General features: G+C 43.3%; 1 protein-coding gene across 3 annotated transcripts in view; it reads left to right on the top strand.

Annotated features, from left to right (window-relative positions):
- The window catches only part of Fto (FTO alpha-ketoglutarate dependent dioxygenase), a 356383-nt gene that overhangs the window by 171209 nt on the left and 165089 nt on the right, over window positions 1-20085 (top strand). The gene's annotated exons all lie outside the window — the stretch shown is intronic.

A 20085-nucleotide genomic window follows, 5' to 3' on the forward strand; every position in this document is an offset into this window, starting at 1 on the left:
ACATTTCTGATCTTCTCCACAGAGGGCACCCCATGAGCCATGAGCTGGGACGCAGCAGGAGAACAGGGGAACAGCAGCACCCAGCACTCATTTGTGGTTTTATGCTCTAGCCACCATTCAAAGGGTTTCCCTTATCAAGATTTTAAATGCTTGCAACAATCGATGTGGACAGCATGGTGAGCCCTAACTTACAGATGTGAAAGTTTAGGGTATAGAGAAGTTAGATGCTCGTCCAGGGCCACTAAGTAGATGGCTGAGATGAGAGCCCAGGCTGCCAGGCTGCAGAGCACACATGCTTTTACTCACCATAGCCTATCAGTTTAGCAAAGAGAGAAATGTAGATGTCCCCATGTATGTATGACTATAGCTAAAATAAAACCACGTTGTGGGGCCCAAAAAAAATAAAACGTCATGGTCTGGCAAGATGAGGCAGAGTTGTAAAGATGGTCGTTACAAAACCTGAGGGCCTGGGTTTTGTGCCTGGGACCAACAAGGCATAATGAGGGTTCTGATTGACCAGCAGAGGACACCATGGAAGGGGAAAATGTACTCTCAGGGTCTCCTCTCCTCTCCATGCATGCACATGGTTCAGATCCATATCAGGTTCAGTTCATTACCACCGACTGTTAGGAAGGTGCATCTGGTCTTGTTGGAGGACCATGAGGAAAGGAGAGGGTGGGATGGGCTGTCTGGGGAGGAGCCATAGGTCTTGGAGCTGTAGAAACAAGATCAGAAGGCAGAGCACTTAGGTGTGAGGAACATGGGCATGCCAGTAAGGTGGCAGGTGGAAGCCACTTGATGAGCCTCGGCTTGGGCAATCACAGCAACAGCAAACACTTGTGTGGTATTTTTATGACTACTAAAGATTTTATGAGTACTGAGAACTCAAGTAATGTTCATGGGGACCCCATGTGATAGGTATGACTTTTGTCTCACTTCTACTATCAGGAGACAGGAGCCCAAAGGCTTTATGTAACTTTTCCAAGGTCACCAGCTAATAGGTGGGAGAGTTGGGATTTGAACTCTAGAAGGCCTGCTCTAGGCTTCTTGCCCTTTGTCAGCTCACTGATCTGCCTCCAAAGGCTTGACTTTGGAATGTAGAGGAAAGGTGATAAAAGCCTGCTGGCCTCTGGAGAGCGCCACTTCACAGCATTGGAAGAATGCAGAAAGTCATCTACAAGGAGCACAGTGGCCGCCAGTCCCCACAATGGAATGTTTCTCCAGCAGCTACATGGACCTATAGTTGATGTACAGGAAGCTAAACAACAGTGAAGTATACAGTTTGATGAACTGAGAAATAAACATGTACCAATCATAGCCCACACTGGGACCTGTCAGTCATCTCCATAAGTCTCCACTTTGGCCAGCCAACTTAGTGTTATTGTTTTGATAAAGATGTTAACCTTACATCTTCAGTAAGCCCTGTTTTATAATAATGAAAATATCAAGTTATAAGTGTGAAGGCCTCAGCTTTAAGAGTGTGCATCAGAATGCACATCTCTGAGATCACTCAGGCTTGCCCTTACAAGGATCAGCACCTGGGAGAGGGACACCATTGCCCTCTTAGTGTATTAATAACCCCAGAGGCAGATTTCCCCAAACCTGGGTTAGGACACAGCACTGTGTAGCCAACTTGGAGATGACGAAGATTCCCTCTCTGCCTGGCTAGCTGGGTTCCTGAGCCAAGCCTAGGGAGGAAATGCTGGTTTTATAGGGTGTGTACAACTTTGCTTGTGTGAGCTTTTGATTTTTGTTCATTTTACACAGGCACTTAGGATCCTGCTTGCCAGGGCCTAATTGTTGATGTCAACCTGATGTTGAAATCATAATCTATCAAGTTGTAATTAAGGCTTAGAAATAAGTACGAAAAGAACTCAGTAATTTTGTAAAATGAACTTTTTAATCATTTATTTTTCATTGTATATACATTGGTACTTTGCTTGCATGTGTCTGTATGGGGGTGTCTGATTTGGAACTGAAGTTACAGACAGTTGTAAGTTACCATGTGTGCTGGGAATTGAACCTGGGTCCTCTGGAAGAGCAGCCAGTGCTTTTTAACTGCTAAGCTATCTCTCCAGCAATAAAAAAGGTTTTTATTATAGGAGTGTTTGATTTAGGAATACTGCACCCTGCCCTAAGTGAAGTTTTTAGGATTTTGATTGCACAGCAGTGTTCCTCAGTAATTGATTGAAAAGATATGACTGTAGATGTGTGTCGGTCTCAGTATATGAGTATATACATTTGGTAGTAGTGGCAATTAGTTAAAGAAGAATCTTCTTTTATTATATTTTATACTGAAAGAAAGAAAGAGAGAGAAAGAAAGAAAGAGCAAGAGAGAAAGATCTAAAACAAAACAAAAACACTAAAGGAGTAGCAATCTGGAGAATTTTCCAAAGCTCTTTTCTTTACTGAAATAAAAAAAAGAAAAAGAAAAAGAAAAAAAAAGAAAAAAAATCAATGTTTCAGTGTCTCCCTGCATACCACATTGGATCATTATCAGCGGAGTGAAGGATTGGGCCAAGATAAAAGGGATGTTTCTTCTAAATTAAGTTGAAGCATTGCTTTAGGCCTTTAAAAAAAGATTTCTAATAAACTCATGATAAATTATTTTTGCTATTGAAAGAGACAGCAGAGAATAATCTTTGGAAAAGTCCCTGGCTCTGTGGCTCTTAGTGCAGTGCCATGTGGTATTTGAGTATTGGGTCTACATAGGCATTGGCTGGTGTGGCTGGCTCCATCAGCCTTGCTTCAGCAGTTTGGTTTAACTTGTAAGCAGTAGGGGGCAATGTTGAGCTGCCGGTTGGAGGTCCCAAGATGCTGCCTTTCAGGAAAATGCATATAAATGTCCCATTAACTGCCAAGAATTACCCCTGTTGCTTCAAGTTAGCTGTAATCTTCAAGATTCCATAACACAGGAAATCAGTTGTGGGTTCACAGATTCAACAGCAATTTCACTTCAAAAATGCAGTGTTTGGTGCACATTTAGATTCTGTGGAATTAAGCTAATTGAAAGGGCATTTCTTGATTGTTCTAATTTTTCTTCCATGGAATACATTACTCCAAATTATTATGAGTTTTAGACAAGTGATTCCTTGTTATCTTTTTGCGTTTTTGAGGTAATGGAGTCCTGTGTGTGCTGTGAAAAGGTGTCTTTGATCAACGCATCTCTGTCTGTTCCGTAGCACAGGTCTGTCCTTTTCAGTGAGAAAAATAAGACCTGCCTGCCACCTTGGGCAGTGCACACATTGGTTTCCCTCTTTTGCTTAAGAGTGGACTTTGATGGCCCTTGTACCAGGGAAGAGTTGTGCTGGAACTTCTTTCTGTCTGTCTTCCTGTCGTTTTTCTCATATGGTTGGGAGGGGTTGTCTCCAGAAGCCTATAGGGAATGGAAAATGAATTTTGAAATAGCTGTTCCTCCATTAGTGGTAATTGCTGCACATGTCATAACCAGCCACATATTTCAGAAAGTTTAGTCAGCTGTACGCAAACTCTGCCGGCCCCTGTCCCCACTCCGTGCCCCAGCAAGCATGCCCTGGCACACTGCTGATTCTTACTGCTTCTCTCCCGGAGGACAGTGTGTGTGCTTGCTCTTGTGATGTAAATGTTAAACCCTTATATTTGAATGACATTCTGATAAAACATCGCCTCTCCCCTGCATATTACTTGGTGAATTCATTGCACACTGAGCCCGGAGCAGCCTGACCCTTTGTACCACAGTCAAACCTTTCTTGCCTTCTTTGCTCTCAGGAAGCATTCTAACACTTGAGCACAAAATATTTGTATTTTATTATTTTTTTCAGCCAACCCACTACCTCTCATCCAAGATTATCATGTTATGAGGAGACACTTCGGAATAGGAGAGTTAGCATTTGAAAGAAACCGTGCAAGCTTTTCTTGCCGGCTAAAGAGGAGTATGAAAAGCTCAAGTCTCTTGTGAGGCAAAGAAGTCTTGCTGTGGCCTGAGATTCAGTGGATAGGCCATTTGTCTCCCAGGGGTTCGTATCGCTCTTTGCAAAACTGACATTTATTTTACCTATAAAAATGTTTTAACACTATCAAATTCACGGCAAGACTGAGAAGAATGCCAGGGCTGAAATCCTCTAAATTGATGACATTTACTCATTTCCTTTTGACCTTAAAAACCTCTATTTTGTACAGTCCAGAGGAATTATGCCAGAGGAGCTTCCCGAAGAAGTGCCCTGAGAAGAGCTGGTGGTTTATGTACTGTGGGAGATTTTTTTTCATGCTCTTTATTCCTGTCTATTTTCCTTTTTGGGGGAGAAAGTGGCTCCTGCTTATCCTCCTTGTGTTTGACCATTTCCTGTCCCAACAGTCCCAATGCTACAGTAGCAGCCTGTGCATGGCCTTAATAACCTTTGCCGACCGTAGTGGGTGCGAGCCAAGGCTGGATTATTTTAATGTATCCGTTTTGAATCAGTGTAAAATACAACATATAATTAGGTTAGGTAAGCTATAGGCTATATTTAATTTGCCCATTTATGTTAAAATTTGGCTCAGGAGAGCAGAGAGATGTGGCAAATGAGAGGGTGTTTCATTTCATGACATAACCAGGTTCTTGTTGTTAAAGTTTTAACAGAGAAATGTTCTTCAGAATGTAAAGGTGTCCCTGACAAGTTATTTATAATAGTTTAATTCCAGGTGAGTCATGCTTCTCTGCTTGCCATTGTGGTCTGCATAAATCATCAGGAAGCTTGTTCTGGAGGCAGCCTGCTACTGCAGGGATGGGTCCTCTGTGCTCCCACAGTTGCAGGGAATGAGTAAGCCAAAGAGCAGTTTTGTTTATTTGTTTGGGGAAAGGTTAATGAAGCTGTCACTGTAGCTGTGGATAAAGTTCTTTATAAGTGAACATAAGAACAAGGCTGGTTCTTAGGCACTGAAATGTATATCAAACATAATGGTATTTAGATAACAGCGCAAGTAAATTCATATTAAAATTCCTCCTAAATTAAAGATTTTAGGGGACCTGAGGGATATGACAATAAAATATAAATAAATATTTTAGGCTTATATGAGGGGTAAAGTCACTCAGATATAGTATGTATATTTATACATGTATATATTTACTTCTCCCCATAAGTATTCCTGTGAATGCTAAATTACATGTACCTTGCCTCCCATTTTTCATTCTATCTTCATTTTTATATTATTTTCATCCTTAATTGTGTGTGTATTGTATATGTATGGATATGTACACATGAATGGAGGTAACTTTGAAGGCCAGAGGCTTCAGGTCTTCCTGGAGCTGGAGCTAGAGGTGGTTGTGAGCCCACCAGCATGGGTGCTGGGAATTGAACCTGGGTCCTCTGCAAGAGTCCGACAAGCTCTGAACCACTGAGCCATCTCCCCAACCCTAGGGTCAGTATTTCCAATTTAGGAGCAGAGTATATTTTAGTAATTTAAGATGTGGTATGAACTGTCTGGTGGTTTTCAATTAAGATTTAAATTCCTTTCTCCCTTTTTTTACTGAGACATTGCTGAGTGGCTCAAGATAAGCCCAGATTGGAAGCAGGTTAAACAGTTAGAAGCACCCAATAATTCAAATTCTGGAACACGGTAGTTTAGGACCTTTGTGTTTACCTTTGGAAATTGGGAAAAGCTACAACCCCTGGCTTACATTTTCAGTGATCCTCAAGACACTCACTTGGCTCTTTGGACTCATCCCTCAAATCCAACTTCCCACAGCAATATTGTTCTAAAAGCAAAAATACCTCGAGAGGGAGGCAGTCTTATGTGTAATTTAACATTGAACTTCTTTCTGCAGTGATTTGGGTTTCTCTTGGAGCAGCCCCTGCCCCCAGCTGCTACAGACTTAGTAATGAATTTTTTTCCCCAAGCGTGAGTACTCTGTCCTTTTCAGGGGTGGGGGGAATAATACAATTCCAAGAGAATTCAGACTTAAGCCTCCCAAGCAGAGTGTGCACAAAAGCCCGTGTTTGTGATTCTCTTTGAAGTGTTTTGCAACTGGATAAGGAAAAATTTAGAAAGCGGCTGATAGTGTTCAGGGTAAATACTTAAACCCCTTTAGAGAATTTCACACACAGATACTGTGTGCAGAAAAAAGGGGTACTTATGTTTCTTAAAGCTGCTACAGCCTGCAGCTTTGTACTTAAAGACAGAGGTGTTGAATAGAATTCTACTGAGGATACATCCAGTGACAGTATCTCCAGGAACATCAGAGCCGGCCAGTGGTAGACTTCCCGTACTTAACCCTTGCATGAGCAAGAGCCTTCTAGTGCCCAGTGGTAGGATATGTGAGGGACACTCAGAGGACTTGGCTGCCACCTCTGTTCTAAACACAAGAGCAAGACTCAAATCACAGAGAATGTGACAGGAGCTAGGAAATGCCAAGTGAAAGTGTGCCGTCTCTCTTAACCCATTAGTGCTCAGAGAGAGAGCCTGAGATAGACAGGGTTTCTCTTTTTACCTTCACACCAGAGCATTTGACAGACTTTTGTCCACTTTCATTAAGTATATACATGCGTGGCACAGACATACACACATGCATGGCACAGATGTACACACAAATGGTACAGACATACATGCATGGCATAGATGCACACACAAATGGTACAAACATATATGCATGGCAAAGACACACACATGCAAGGCACAGACACAGGTTTTTAATGCATTCTATTTGTTTAAAAAAAAAAACCACAGGTATATCCTCTTGTTTCAAATGTTTTTAATTACTATGAAATTGAAATCTGTGTAACGGGTGTAAAAGCCTTACCACTTCTCCTGGGGGAACTGTGGTAGCCTCAGCTGCTGGAATTTACCTTGGGGTACTTTGACAAGCAGGCCATAAAATGCATGTGTGAGTTCAGAAACCCGGATGCCAGACTGGTGTGTCAGGAATTTCCATTTTTCCCAGGAAAGACAAAGGCTAATACATCATATACCTTCTTCCCTCCAGTGCTTTTTTAGAAGGCTTGGTGGAGTGTTCTTCAATTACTCTCTGATCCATCATTCACCTGATAGAAAACAACCTGTGCTGTGTCCTAAGTGAATCACAGTACAGAGAATGAAGTGTTGTAAAGAAAAAAAAAAAGAAAAGCAAAGAAAGAAAAAAGACAAGCCTGCAGCTTTGAAAAGGAAGCAACCTCTGTCCACATTTGTTTCTTGCTGTTTTAATCCCTGGGTTAGCTAACAAGTAGTCCCTAAAAGTGCTGCTTTCTGAAGAGCATTGTTATGATGATTTCCAGACAGAGCTTGTAGACTACATGGTGCATCCAGAATAGAGAGGTTCTAGAGGTTGGTGTGACTCCCCTTGCTCAGAGGTATCCATTGGGATTCTGCCCTCAGCCCCAGTTCTGTCCTGAGCGTGGAGCACAATGCTACTCTTGCAATGTTCCTATCCACTGAGTGTTAAATATTTGTGGGGTGGGACTGGGAATCTTGTCATAGTTTTGCAAAAGTGTCCCTATGGAAAAAATGTGCTCAAACTGCTAAAAAGCTTGCTTCTCTGAGAACTATGAGAACACATTTAATTGCCTCTCCCTATACATTGAGGGTAGCATAACCACAATCCTGCTTTTCCTCATCAACATCTGAAAAACAGCGAGCCTGCACTCTACAGAAAGCTGTGATACACTCTGTAATCCCTGCTCAGTGACAGCTCTAATTCCCTTTTCTTCCTAACAGGTAAGATACGGTTGCATTTTCTCCCCCATGATCTCAGCTTCATCTGGACCCTCCAGTGACCATCACAGATAGATGACCTCCTGCTTGGTTTTGATTGGTTAACAAAATTAGCTTCCAGATTAAGAAATGGGGGTTACGAAGTCAGCTCTGAAAGGGAAGCGCCGATGTTCAGACATTATCTGCTTTAGCTGTAGGGACTTGGAGCTCCTGGTTTCTTGATAATGTAATAGATCTGTTACTTAAGCATTGCTAATTTAAATGAGGAATTACAAAATATCCATAATTATTCATCAGATGTTAACAGATGTTTTGGGGGAACTAAGAGGTTGCACTTTATCTGATGCCCCCAAACCAGTTCTTCTCACCCTATATATTGCAACCCCTTTTGAAAAAAAATCTCTGTTTCCCAGAGTATTATTACGATTTATAACAGGAGCAAATTTACAGTTATGAAGTAGCAACAAAATCATTTTATGACTGCGGGTCACCACAGCATGAGGGACCATATTAAAGGGACACAGCGTTAGGAAGGTTGAGAGGCACCGCCCTGAGCTGTTGATGCAGGTAGCAGTGAGCTTCATTAAGAATGGCCCAAGGACAGCACATGGTGCCCACAGTAAAGGTATGTTTCCCTGGCACTGAAAAATCATGTCCAGGGCCCCTGTGTGGAGATGGGTGGATGCCACCCTGTAGCAGGTGCTTGTAAATTAGGCACATCTCAAATGCCTGACCTCTCCCAGGTCAGCAGCTGAGTGGGTCAGCCGAAGCCTGAGTATCATCTTATTGAACTCCAACTCTAGAAAAGCTCTCTTTTCAAAATACACTTGTCAGCTGACCAGCCTTCCCGACACCCCCTGTGAATGCAGCTTGGCTGCTTATGGGAACTGACATGGAACCAGCCTTCCAGTGCCTAGTAAATGTACCAGCTCCCCATCTGCAGCTAGGGCTCCTTTAAAATATAAGTCACTGGCCTGGTCCAGACCTCCCATGGCACTCAGAAATCCATCTTCCTTGAATGGCTTTCTGAGCCGCAGGACCCACACTTCTGCTGTTGTCTTTGTGTTTATTTTTGCTTCTGGAATATTCTCTGCCTTGCTTTTCCCATTCCTCCACTGCACTTTGTCTTGTCTCACCCTTGGAGAGAGCTTCTCTGGCTGAGTTCACCCTCTATGCAGGTTACCTTGCCCTCTCTGCTTGCTCCACAGCACCTCACTAGATAGGGAATTTCTTTATCGTCTGCTTCAACTCATCCAGCTTCCCCTCTCACTGGGCAGCAGTGAAGCTCGCAGCTTTACCTACATTCCCAGCTCCTGGGACCCTGGCTGGCACACTGTAGGTGCTTACCATATACTTATAGAAGGGAGAACTAGATGTGAGGTCAGTGTTCTGGTCAGTCCCACTATGTGGGGAAACCTGGCCTCTACAAAGTTTCCTTAAAATTACCTCCTAATTCTAAATTATTTTAGAATAGATTCTCCACGTAGAGGGCTGTCAGGACAACACTGACGGCCATCTGCCTATACAGCAGCTTTGAGAGCTTAGTGTGAGAGTACAGAGGCAGGTTGTGTGCCTTTGGCATTTCTAGCTGAGAAGATTGAGAAATCACTGGCAAATGACTTGTGTAAATATGTTTTTTTTTTTTAAGTGAGAGAAATAGGCTTTTAGTTTCCCAGAGTCATTGTATTGCCACAACTTAAGAAGGCAGTGCTTTGTCTCCTTTCTTGGCATCATTCATGTCTTAGAGTTCCCTACTCTTAAAAAAAATGCAATAGAGTAAAATCATGTCAAAATTAAACGACTTCTGTAGCAAAGCTTGAACTTTGTTGTGGTTAATTTCAAAATATAGAGAAAGCAGCATGCACTGGACAGGTTTTGGGCACAGAACTAGGAAAATCCCCGAGGAATAAACCGACTTCCGCCAGACAAGCTGAAAACTGATTAAAATATTTATCATCCTTTGGGTATGCAATAGCTTTTGATGGTGGAAGGCATATTAATATTCATCTTTGCTGCTTGTCTACACTTCAGACAGATCCTAGGAAAGGATGTTCAAATGACCAGTTTTCTTTCCTCACCAGGAGCCTTGAGCCCCTGTGCAGCTTGGAACCAAGGCATACCTTGTGATGTGACTGAGCTTTTCCTCTGGGGGATGGGGATGGGGATGGGGATGGGGGAGTACAAGCCAAGGGAGACCTTTGCACTGGGAAGCTTTAAAGGATTGCTGCTTTCTCAAGGAAGGTCTTTTGCTAGAACAAAGGGAAAAGTTGGGCCATAATTTTATGAGCCACAGAACTCCTGTACTGTCTGAGTACAGGAAATGGACCTGGCTTCTTAGGTGAAGTCGGAGGAGCCAAGCTTTGTAAAGGGTTTTGATGGAAATGACACTGGAGGTGGGTCCCCTCCCCCTTCCCTATTTCCCCTCCTCCTCCCTGCTCCAACCATTTTGTTGAGGAGGAAGGAGGGAAAATAATTAGTTGTGCCTGCCACTTCTGACCAGGTCTTCTTGCATTGTTTTGAGTGTACCATTGATTGCCCCTTCATCCTCAGCCAGAAACAGAGTCAGCACACTGTCCTCAGAGCCAGGCTGAAGCAGCAGGGTGGCTTCTGGGAGTCTGAGGATCAATCTTATTTTCCTCCTCCTCTTCCTCTTCCTCCTCCTCTTAATGAAAGAAAGGATCTGACTCTATTAGCTGTGTTAATTAAGCAGCATTTTCCAGGTAGATTGGAATAACCTAGATTGCATTTTTGGGTGCAAATATGAGCATGAAAGAACTTGACCTTTTTTATTGATTGATTTGAGAACTAACTAGTAATTGAAAACGAAGCTTCTCATAAAATGACTAACATGTTAACACTTAATTTCAATATTTCAAATCTGAAAATTCAGACTCTTCCCTTTTACACTTACTTTTATAATTCCATGCTCCTCAGATATTTGCATGAGTGATAACCTAAAAATTGGGCAATAATTTTCTTTGAAATCTATTTTAATATTGTAACATCAGAAGAGAAATGTTCTGTCTTCATCTCGTCATTTAATCATACATCTGCTCCATGTCGTCCAGATAAGGGAAGTTGTACAAAGAGCTGGGACTTAGGTCTCCCAGGCTGATAAGGCGAGAGGCAGTAAGTGATTCAGTGGGAGGAAAATCAAAGAAGAAAGGCAGAGTCTGACACAGGCCTGTGGGAAAAAGAAGGATTCTGATAGATGGAGACGGGAGGAAGATATTCAAAGATGGCCAGAGCGGAGATGCAGTAGGCAAGAAAACATTCTATTCTTGTAAACTTGATTAGACTTTGAGGAGTTTGGTTTGTGTTAGTTGGGCAGCAACAGATAAGATGAGAAAGATTAGCATGGGCCCCTTTTTTTTTTTCTAATGCATTTTTTTGTGAAGTACAGTCCTCTCCTCGATAATGACTTTCAAAGTCATTGGTCACAAAGTGCAAGTTTGTGCAACTAAGAATAGAATGGAGAATGCTTTGATTATCTTGTGTTTGCAAAGGTTTTGCTTGGGAAATAAGTCATATCATATTATTTTTTCCCAATTTCACAATCAGCCTGTACCCTAAACACAGCTAACAAGCTACTCTACATTGTCAGAATATAAATTACAAACAAACTGGGGTATTTTTCCTTACCAGGTTTCTCTTTCTATTTCCCTTTCATTAACTGAATGTCAAAGTGTTAATTTTAAACTGTGTCCAGAAGCAGGTCTTCCTATGTGTGAGCTACTTTCAGGTCCCCTTCTGTGTATGAGCATGGCCCTAAACTGTTGGAGGAAATGTATCTCCTCTGTGTCTTGTCCTGATGATGGTCTGGAGGACCATCCCATTGGCTGGCAGCTTCCGAGACTGCACTCTGTGCTGCCCTGTGTTCACAGTTATAGTCTGGCACATTAGTGATACTGTGTGAAAGACTGAGGTGCTGTTCCTAATGTAAGTGACTGCTGCTCTTCCAGTCTCCCAGTGATATGTATGGATCTCTGTTCCACCTCACGTTGTTATTCCTTCTAAGGCACAAACTGTTGATCCTTGAGTCATCAGTAAGCATCGCCTTATTCAGCCCTGAGCTGCTGGAGATTGCCTTTACTTTGCTTCTCTTTAGGAGCCTAAGGTCTGGGGTTAATTAAAAAGATCCTTTCTCCTTAGGTAATAGTGAGACAGAAATGACATTATAGGACTACTGTTTCATTTTACCAGAATCCTTATGAGTATAATTCTCTGGAGAACAAATGGGTTTCAGGCTTCCCAGAAAATTCTTCTCCTCTGAAATCCCTTTATTTTTTTCACATTCCCAAGGAACAGGTAATAGAGATGTTTGGTATTGTTTAATTTCTTCCAAGGCCTGCCTGCAGCATTAATTCTATGTTCTGATCTTATTGAATATCACTATAGGTGACATTCACATCCAGTTGCCTGGCTTCAAGAAGCAGCTCGAGTGATGATCCCTCTGACATTGTCCTCTGGTGAAAGGAGGTGCTCAGAGGCCATGGAGGCTTATCTGGGGCCACAGACCTAAGTGGGCACGGCACCCACGTTCCCCAGAGGCAGTTCCACATTGCACAGCAGCCCCCATCTCCCAGCAGTTGGGCCTTTCCTGAGCTGTTAGCGCCCTTCATCCGTGTGCTCATAGCAAAACATGACCAAGAAGCTGTTTCTATGAAACATTTCCTCTGCTCTGTCAGGGTAGAGGTGATGCCTCTGCTCTGTCAGGGTAGAGGTATTGCTTGGTTTTGCGCACCCATAATCTCCTCTACTCCGCCCCCCTCCCCTGCACCCCACAGCATGCTGGAATTACTGTGGAACCATTTTTTTCTCTGGCTGACAGGATAAGTTCTTAGTGATGTTACCCTATGTGCCAGAACCCTGAGCTAGGTCTTCCAGATGAGCAGAATTTCTTGGGATAAAAACATCCGTAGGAAAGAGTGGCATTCTCTCTCACTTGGTTCCCCCACCCCAGTCATCCATTTCCCACTTTCAGTGCCTAACACTATTCCTCGTTTTTTCTAGACTTTTCTAGAGATATTTTACATACTTCAAATCATATATGGGGTTCTTTATGTAATATGTAGTATCTTTTATGAAAAAAGATTTGTTTTAAATTATGTGCATTTATATGGGCATGTGTCAGGGAATGTACACATGAGTGCTGGTGCCCACAGAGATGAGAAGATGATGTTGGAGTCCTGGAGCTAGAATTATAAGTAGTTGAGAGCCCTCTGGCATGTGTCCTAGGAAACAAACTCTTGTCTTCTACAAGAGCACATGTTATAGACACTGAGCCATCATTTCAGCCTCAGATAACATTCTATCCTGCAGATCTTTTCATTTTTGTATGTTGTTTAAATTGTGACATGGTTCTTATGTGCTTTCATAATTTATTTGATTAGTCTTCTGTTATCTTCAATTTTCCACTTTCACAAATAACATAGTAATGAATATTTTTCTATATGGTATCATGGTAACACTAAGAAGTAGAATTGTTGGATTAAAACGTCTGCACTTTTATCGTCGTTAAGAAAAGAAGGGTTTGTTCCTTCGGGCCTGTGGCTCCAGGCAGAGTCTACCATGATGGGGAAGGGATGGTAGCAGTCAGGTGTCATGTACTTGCTGGCAGAAACAGGAAGCTGGCCAATCACATTTTCACCTACACACAAACAGGAAGTGACAAGGCTTTATAAAGTCTTCACTCCTGACTCCCAGTGACATACTTCCTCCAGAAAGGCTCTTTATTCTAAAAGTCCCGTAACATCCCCCAAGTTGGACCAAATGTTTAAATCCATGAGCCTGTGGGGACATTTGTCATTCAAACCATCACATTCCACCCCCGGTTCCGCAGGGGCAAGGCCATCCTTGATACTAAATGCATTTAGCCCGGTCAGAAGTCCCCAGAGTCTTCCACACTCTCACCACTTTTCAGAAGTCCAGAGTCTCTTTTGAGACTCAAAGCAGACTCTTAACTGTAATGCTTTGTAAAGCAAAAAGAAAATTATGTACTTCCAACATGCAAAGGCCCAGAGTATGCATTCCCATTCCAAATGGCAGGAAAGGAGCACAGGGAGGGAGATTGGGCCAGAGCAAGACCCAAACCTAGCAGGGAAAACACCAAGTCCTGTAGGTCCATGTCTGATGGCTAACAGCCCAATTCCTCACAATTTGCTGCCTGCTGCAGACATCTCTCTCTTAGGTTCCATTCCACTCTGCAGCCTTCCTTGGCAACTGTCTTAGGACTCTGACTGGGTCTGTACTGCAACCCAGGCTTCAGTTCAGAGCTTTATCACATGGTCTTCTTGCGGGAACTCTGACCCTGCAACACATTGCCTCAGTGGCTCTCTAACACCATAGAGGAAGAACCATGACGTCCCTCAGTCTTGCAATTTTCTTGTCTCCAAAGCCAGTACAACATATAGGACACTTCTAGGCTCGGGTGCCAACTTGGGATGGACCCAAAGTTTGCAACAGCTGGTGTGTGCTAAACATGGTGAGAAGCTTGCTTAGACAGTTATTTCTAGAAGAAAGCAGTCCCTTAGACACTTAGTCATTACTGGTTGAAGGCTTAGTGGGGCAGGGTCTTGTCCACCTATTGTTTCCTTTCTTACTGGTCACTGTAGAACCAGCGGTGTACCTGGAATGGTGCTTCCCTTTAATACGATAGTCCCTTTCAGCATGCAATCTGATTTGAGCTTCTTCATGGTCTTTTGCAGTCCACAGTGTAGTTTCTTTCTACCGCATCTGTCCTTTTCCACAGCAGACCTGCATAAAGGTAATCAGTAATAACCTTTTATGTGTTTGGTGTTGTATAGTCTTGAAATTTCCTCCACCAAAATAATTCGTCTTTTTTTTTTAAAGACTAATGTTTAAGTAGTTCAAGATTATTTTATGTTTATAGATGTTTTCTTGCATGTATATCTGTGTGCTACGTGCACGTTTGTTGCCTGTAGGGGCCAGAGGAGGGACTAGAGTACCCTGAAACTAGAGTTACAGACTATTGTTAGCCATCATGTAGGTGCTGGGAATTGAACCCAGTGCTCTTAACTGCTGAGCCATAACTGCTCTCTAACCTCTAGCCAATTGCAATTTAATGAACCTTACACATGTTCTCAGGACATGGGCAAAATGAAGCCATGTTCTATGCCAAAATATTACTAATGGCCTCTAGCCAACTTGCTCCTTGTTCTCAGTAAACCTCACAACCTAGGCATCCAGTGTATGTGTGCATTTCCCCAGCATCTCTGTCTTCCATGCCTCTACTAGAATAACCAGTTAAGCTCTGCTTGAAGCATTCAAAGGCTTTTTCAACTTGAAATTCCAAAGTCTTCCACATAATAGTTTAAAAGCATAAATTAGCCAGGCAGTGGTGGCACAGGCCTTTAATCCCAGCACTTGGGAGGCAGAGGCAGGTGGATTTCTGAGTTTAAGAACAGCCTGGTCTACAGAGTGAGTTCCAGGACAGCCAGGGTTACATAGAGAAACCCTGTCTCGAAAACAACAACAAAAAAGCATAAATTAAACCATATCCCAACTGTAATTGCAGTCTCTAGATTAGTTACTTTTCTTTTGCTTAGATAAAACACTCAGACCAAAGCAGCTTAGGAAAGGGCTTAAGCTCTCTTAGTCTTCCAGAAGATAAAGCCCATTGCAGGGAGACCTAGCGCCAGTTGGGGAAATCATGTGGCAAGAGCAGAAGGCTAGCTCATCACATTCTCATCCACACAGAAGGAGCAGAGGAAGATGTGCTTTTTTGATTCTAAGATTGCAGGTCAGCTGCATGTAGTGGCTCAGGCCTGAAATCCCAGATGGAGTCAGTAAGATTGTGAGTCTAGAAGCAGCTACATAGACTCTGTCTCCCAAAAGAGACACAACAAAAGATATAAGGGAGGAGGGAGTCATATGGCCATCCATAGAGTTTGTAGTTGTGTGTGGTGTGTGTGTATATGTGTGTGTGTGTGATGTAGAGTTTATGTAGCAAGTGCCAGTTTCTTGTATGTGTGTGTGTGTGTGTGTGTTTGATGGAGAGTTTATGTAGCAAGTGCCAGTTTCTTGTATCTTCACCAGTATAGAAAATTATCATTACCTTTTGACTTTTTGCCAATATAATTGGTAAAAAAAAAAAAAAAAAAAAAAAAAATGCTGTCTCGTTAGCATTTTTCTCTCATTTCTGCTTTTCTAATGAAGAAGCTGGGGCTCAGACTGTTGAGTGACTTGCCAGGTCACATACTTAATGAGTGACAGATCTAGGGTTTACAGTTAGGCAGAGGTTCCTGCTCTCTTGCTATAATGACTTCAGCCACACAGTACTTCCATTACCGTGATCAAAGAACCAGGGTAGATCTCAAGATTCTCATGGCAAGCATTTGTGCATGCTGACTGCTAAGTGTCAGAAAGATCTCCCTCTTTGTACTGTCACTGAATCAGCTGGGTCAGTCCGCATGGAGAACACACCCAGCATGACATCGGGTAGTGCTAACAGAGACCACCTTGAGCCCAGTAGGTAGGTAAGGCTATTTTTGCCCATTGCCCTGCAAGCCTTTCGGTCTTGGCGTTTGCTTTTCACTGATGGAGGGTGATGGGAGGAAACATGCCTGTGGCCTGATTTTCTGTTTAAAGTTGTGTTCCTCTTGGACTCTGTTCAGGTCTGAGCTTTGCTTGTCACTTTCTGATATGATGAGCCTCCTTGGCATCCTGTTTGCTGTCTTCCTCCCCTGTCGGGCTTCATTAGGACTATTTCAGTGCTGATTTGTTCTCTGTTCTGGGCCTTTTCCTGCTTTGCTGCAAGAGTGCAGCTCGAAGCCTTTACTGCACACATCATGGTTCCTAGGTCCTAGACAGGAGTTGTTTTATAGGAGACAGATGACTGCAGAGCCCTCAGGACTGTGATGTTAGTAAAATGTCCCATCTTGGTGAAGCACTACTGGAGAAGAGTCAGTTGAAACAAAGGAGGAGTCAGGCAGTTGTGGTGCATGCTTTTAATCCCAGCACTTGAGAGGCAGAGGCAGGCGGATTTCTGAGTTTGGGGCCAGCCTGGTCTACAGAGTGAGTTCCAGGACAGCCAGGGCTACACAGAGAAACCCTGTCTAAAAAAAATGAATAAAAAAAGAAACAAAGGAGGAAGGTTTATTTGGCTAAGGGTTTCGTTCAGAGGTTGGGGGGCGGTCCAATGTTTTGGGCCCAAGGCAAGAAAGAAAATGAGTACAGGGGTGCATGGTAGAGGGGGCTGCTTCCCTGTGGCAGCTAGGAAGCTGAGAGCCAAGGCCAGAAAAAGACAGAGTCCCTAAGAACAGGCTTCAAGGACTCACTGCCTTCAATACCACACACACCAATAAATAAATGATAAATGAGTATATTAATAAATGCATAAATTAAAAAAAAGTTTTAAAAAGAGAACCCAATGAAACTAGGTGCAGGCTCTGTTGGTCTGCCTCAGTGATCTTTTTTTTTTAAAGTTTTCTTTTTTTTTTTTTAAGATTTATTTATTATGTGTAAGTACATTGTAGCTGTCTTCAGACACTCCAGAAGAGGGCATCAGATCTCGTTACTGATGGTTGAGAGCCACCGTGTGGTTGCTGGGATTTGAACTCAGGACCTTTGGGAAAGAACAGTCAGTGCTCTTAACCGCTGAGCCATCTCTCCAGCCCTCAGTGATCTATTGAATACCCCGCCCCTACTTCTTGATCTAATCTGGATGTCTGAATTCTCTGAGTTAAAAACCTTGAATTGTTAAAATAATTTCAACCTTTCCTGGAATATTATTCCCCTCCGTTAGTGAGAGTAATACGAAGGATACATGGTAGTTTGTCCCCAGCTACTTGGATTCTTAATCTTGGCTGTATATTTGAATCACCCAGAAAATTATTTTTAAAATATCCTTTGGCCACCACTGGCCCCAGAGATGCAAATGTAACTGGTCCAGGTCACAAGTCCCAGTTGTTTTGTCAGGCTGCAGATTTGATTGAATGAATGATTAAGTGAACCAGTTAGCAAATGACCAGGAAGGCCCTCTCACTCTAACCCAGCACAAATGCTTTTAGTCTGTTGTTTTTCTTTAATTCCTGGGTTGGGCTGGAGTAAGCTGGAGTAAGCACTCAAAAGGAAAAGCTGTATTTCTTTCTAAGTCTTATGTGTAATAGAGGTCAATGTTAATGTAGTCACAGCATAAAGAATACAGAGGGACACATTGGTTCAGTAGGATGCCAGAGAGCTCCATGGTCAGCGGGGACTTCTGAGTTAATCTCAAAATCAGGGGGAGCATGGGGGTGAGGCTGTCAGAGATTGGAGAAGACAGAGAATAGAATTGTTTCCCATGGAAAGAAGTGTGTATGGGAGGTGGGGTGGTAAATACAGGTGACACGCAAAGTTCCAAAAGCATGGCTGGCAATTCTCCTCAGACTAGTCCCATTCAGGAAATGCACTGCTCCTCACCTCTGCATGATGGGTGTTGTGGAAGCATCTAGAACTGTCTCTCTGCACCGTGGTCTTTTTATTGTGTTTTTCTGCGGCTGTACTGCTAGCCTGTCCAGGGCCACCCTCCTGCCCTTGGCTATTGCGCTGCTTGCCTGTTAGCTTCAGGAACTCCTCATGCAGCAGCTAATCTGATCGTGTCTCTCCCCAAGAGACTTCCTCAGTGCACTCCCCAGCCCCCTGTGCTCTCTTTCTACCTTTACTCTGGAGAGTCTACCCTCCCAGTCAGCAGGAACACAGCCCTCCTGCATCCCCACACCCACCCCATCCCCATCCCCCGCCTGCCTAATGCTCTCTGTGTCTCTTTTGTCTTCCTGGGATGTCTTCTCCTAGCAAGGCAGGCTCTCACTGTTCAGGTGTGAGTCCCTTAACCTCCTGACTCAATCACATCCCTGTCCTCTAATTCCACTGTCATCCTCAGGAAAGCCAGCCTTGGCAGCTCAGGGTTTATTCTGGAGGCCTTGGGTACCTTTGGCAGACAGGTCTTAGGCGTAGTCCCTTGTTCCATGAAGATCCAGTGCTTCCAGAGGCATGAGAATAGCAGATGTGATATTGGGCAAATGATTTATGCATCTCACTAATTGCTCTTTGACAGAGAATTGGGAATTGTTGATCCATACCAACTACTAGGAGAAACACCATATGGTTTCCATGACAGATTCCTCCCGTTTGTTAGAACTGGACAGGTTGCACAGTGTTTGCTGGGTACTGTGATCTTCAGTGAGACAGCAGCCGTCACATCTTCACTGTGAGTGATACCTACAGTGTTCAGCCTTTTGGGGAAACCTTGCAGCAAAGCCATTTTCTGGGCTTCAATGTGCTTGTGGGATGAGCACAGGCAGTCCGTTGGCCATGCCCTGCTGGGTCTGGGTTCAGCATCTTCCAAGTGCCACTTAGAAAAGCCAGGATTCTTAGTGGGTGTTACACTTTCCTTTTCCTTGCCAGATGTTAGCAACTTCAGGAACTCAGGTCCTCAGCTTCTTGTCAGAAAGATCTACAGCCTTCCACTGTAACCCAGCCCTGTCTGCCTGGATTGGGAGTCACTTGACAAGGTCACGGAGCAGTGTGCTTTAGCATGTAGAGCTATACAGTATGTGGCCACTGGTTTAGAAGCAGTCCTTGGGAGCTATTTTTTATTACTCTTCTGGGAGTGCCCAGCCTTGTCCTTTAGCTTGGAAAGACTGGGATGCTTTTTGGCACAGGGAAGGGCCCTTGGCACAAGTACAGGAATCTTCATGCTGACTGAGTTGGAATCCCTCAGTGAGAAGTGACTTGTTGTCCTGATTAGAATGTAAACACTTGCCAATGTTAAGTTTTGCCTCTCACGTGAGTTTTATTATAACCCTCTGTGTTTATAAACATGTCTTGTGCATGAGGGAGAAATGTGGGAACCGTTCGAGCCCATAGGAGTGTCCCTTTTTTTCCCTTTCTTCTATGTGAGCAGAAGTTAAGATAACATATCTCCCTAACTTTGTCTAGAAGCCCTAGGTATATTACCTAGGTACCAGCCCCTCACTGGCTCATTCACCTTTTGAGGTCAGTAAGGCTTATGACAAATTGTAGTTCCAGTTCAGCTGGGGATCTACTAGGTGGACACAAAGTCCAGATGTGGCCCCAGTTCAAACCAACAGACAAGCATTAAAGTTTATTTAAGTTTAGTGTGTCAAGCATCAGAGAAAGCTCATGGTGGAATGTGTATACATTAAGCAAACAGGCATATGCACAAATAAGACTTGGCGTGTGGCATGTCAAATGCATGGTCCAACACAGTGTCCATGAGATTGTGCTAGAGAGCACATGTCAGGCCAAGAAAACTTTGAAGACTCCAAAGAAGAAGCGCTTGCCTTTGAGTTGTGCCTCAACAACTCTTATAAACAAAGATTCGTTGATTTCTGAAGAAGAGAGACAAGGCCATTTCAGGTAAAGCAAACTGGAGGCAGGAGGGCGTGGAAGGAAAGAACA

The sequence above is a fragment of the Mastomys coucha genome, unplaced genomic scaffold (genome assembly GCF_008632895.1).
Source record: "Mastomys coucha isolate ucsf_1 unplaced genomic scaffold, UCSF_Mcou_1 pScaffold22, whole genome shotgun sequence".
NCBI classification, from domain to species: Eukaryota; Metazoa; Chordata; class Mammalia; order Rodentia; family Muridae; genus Mastomys; species Mastomys coucha.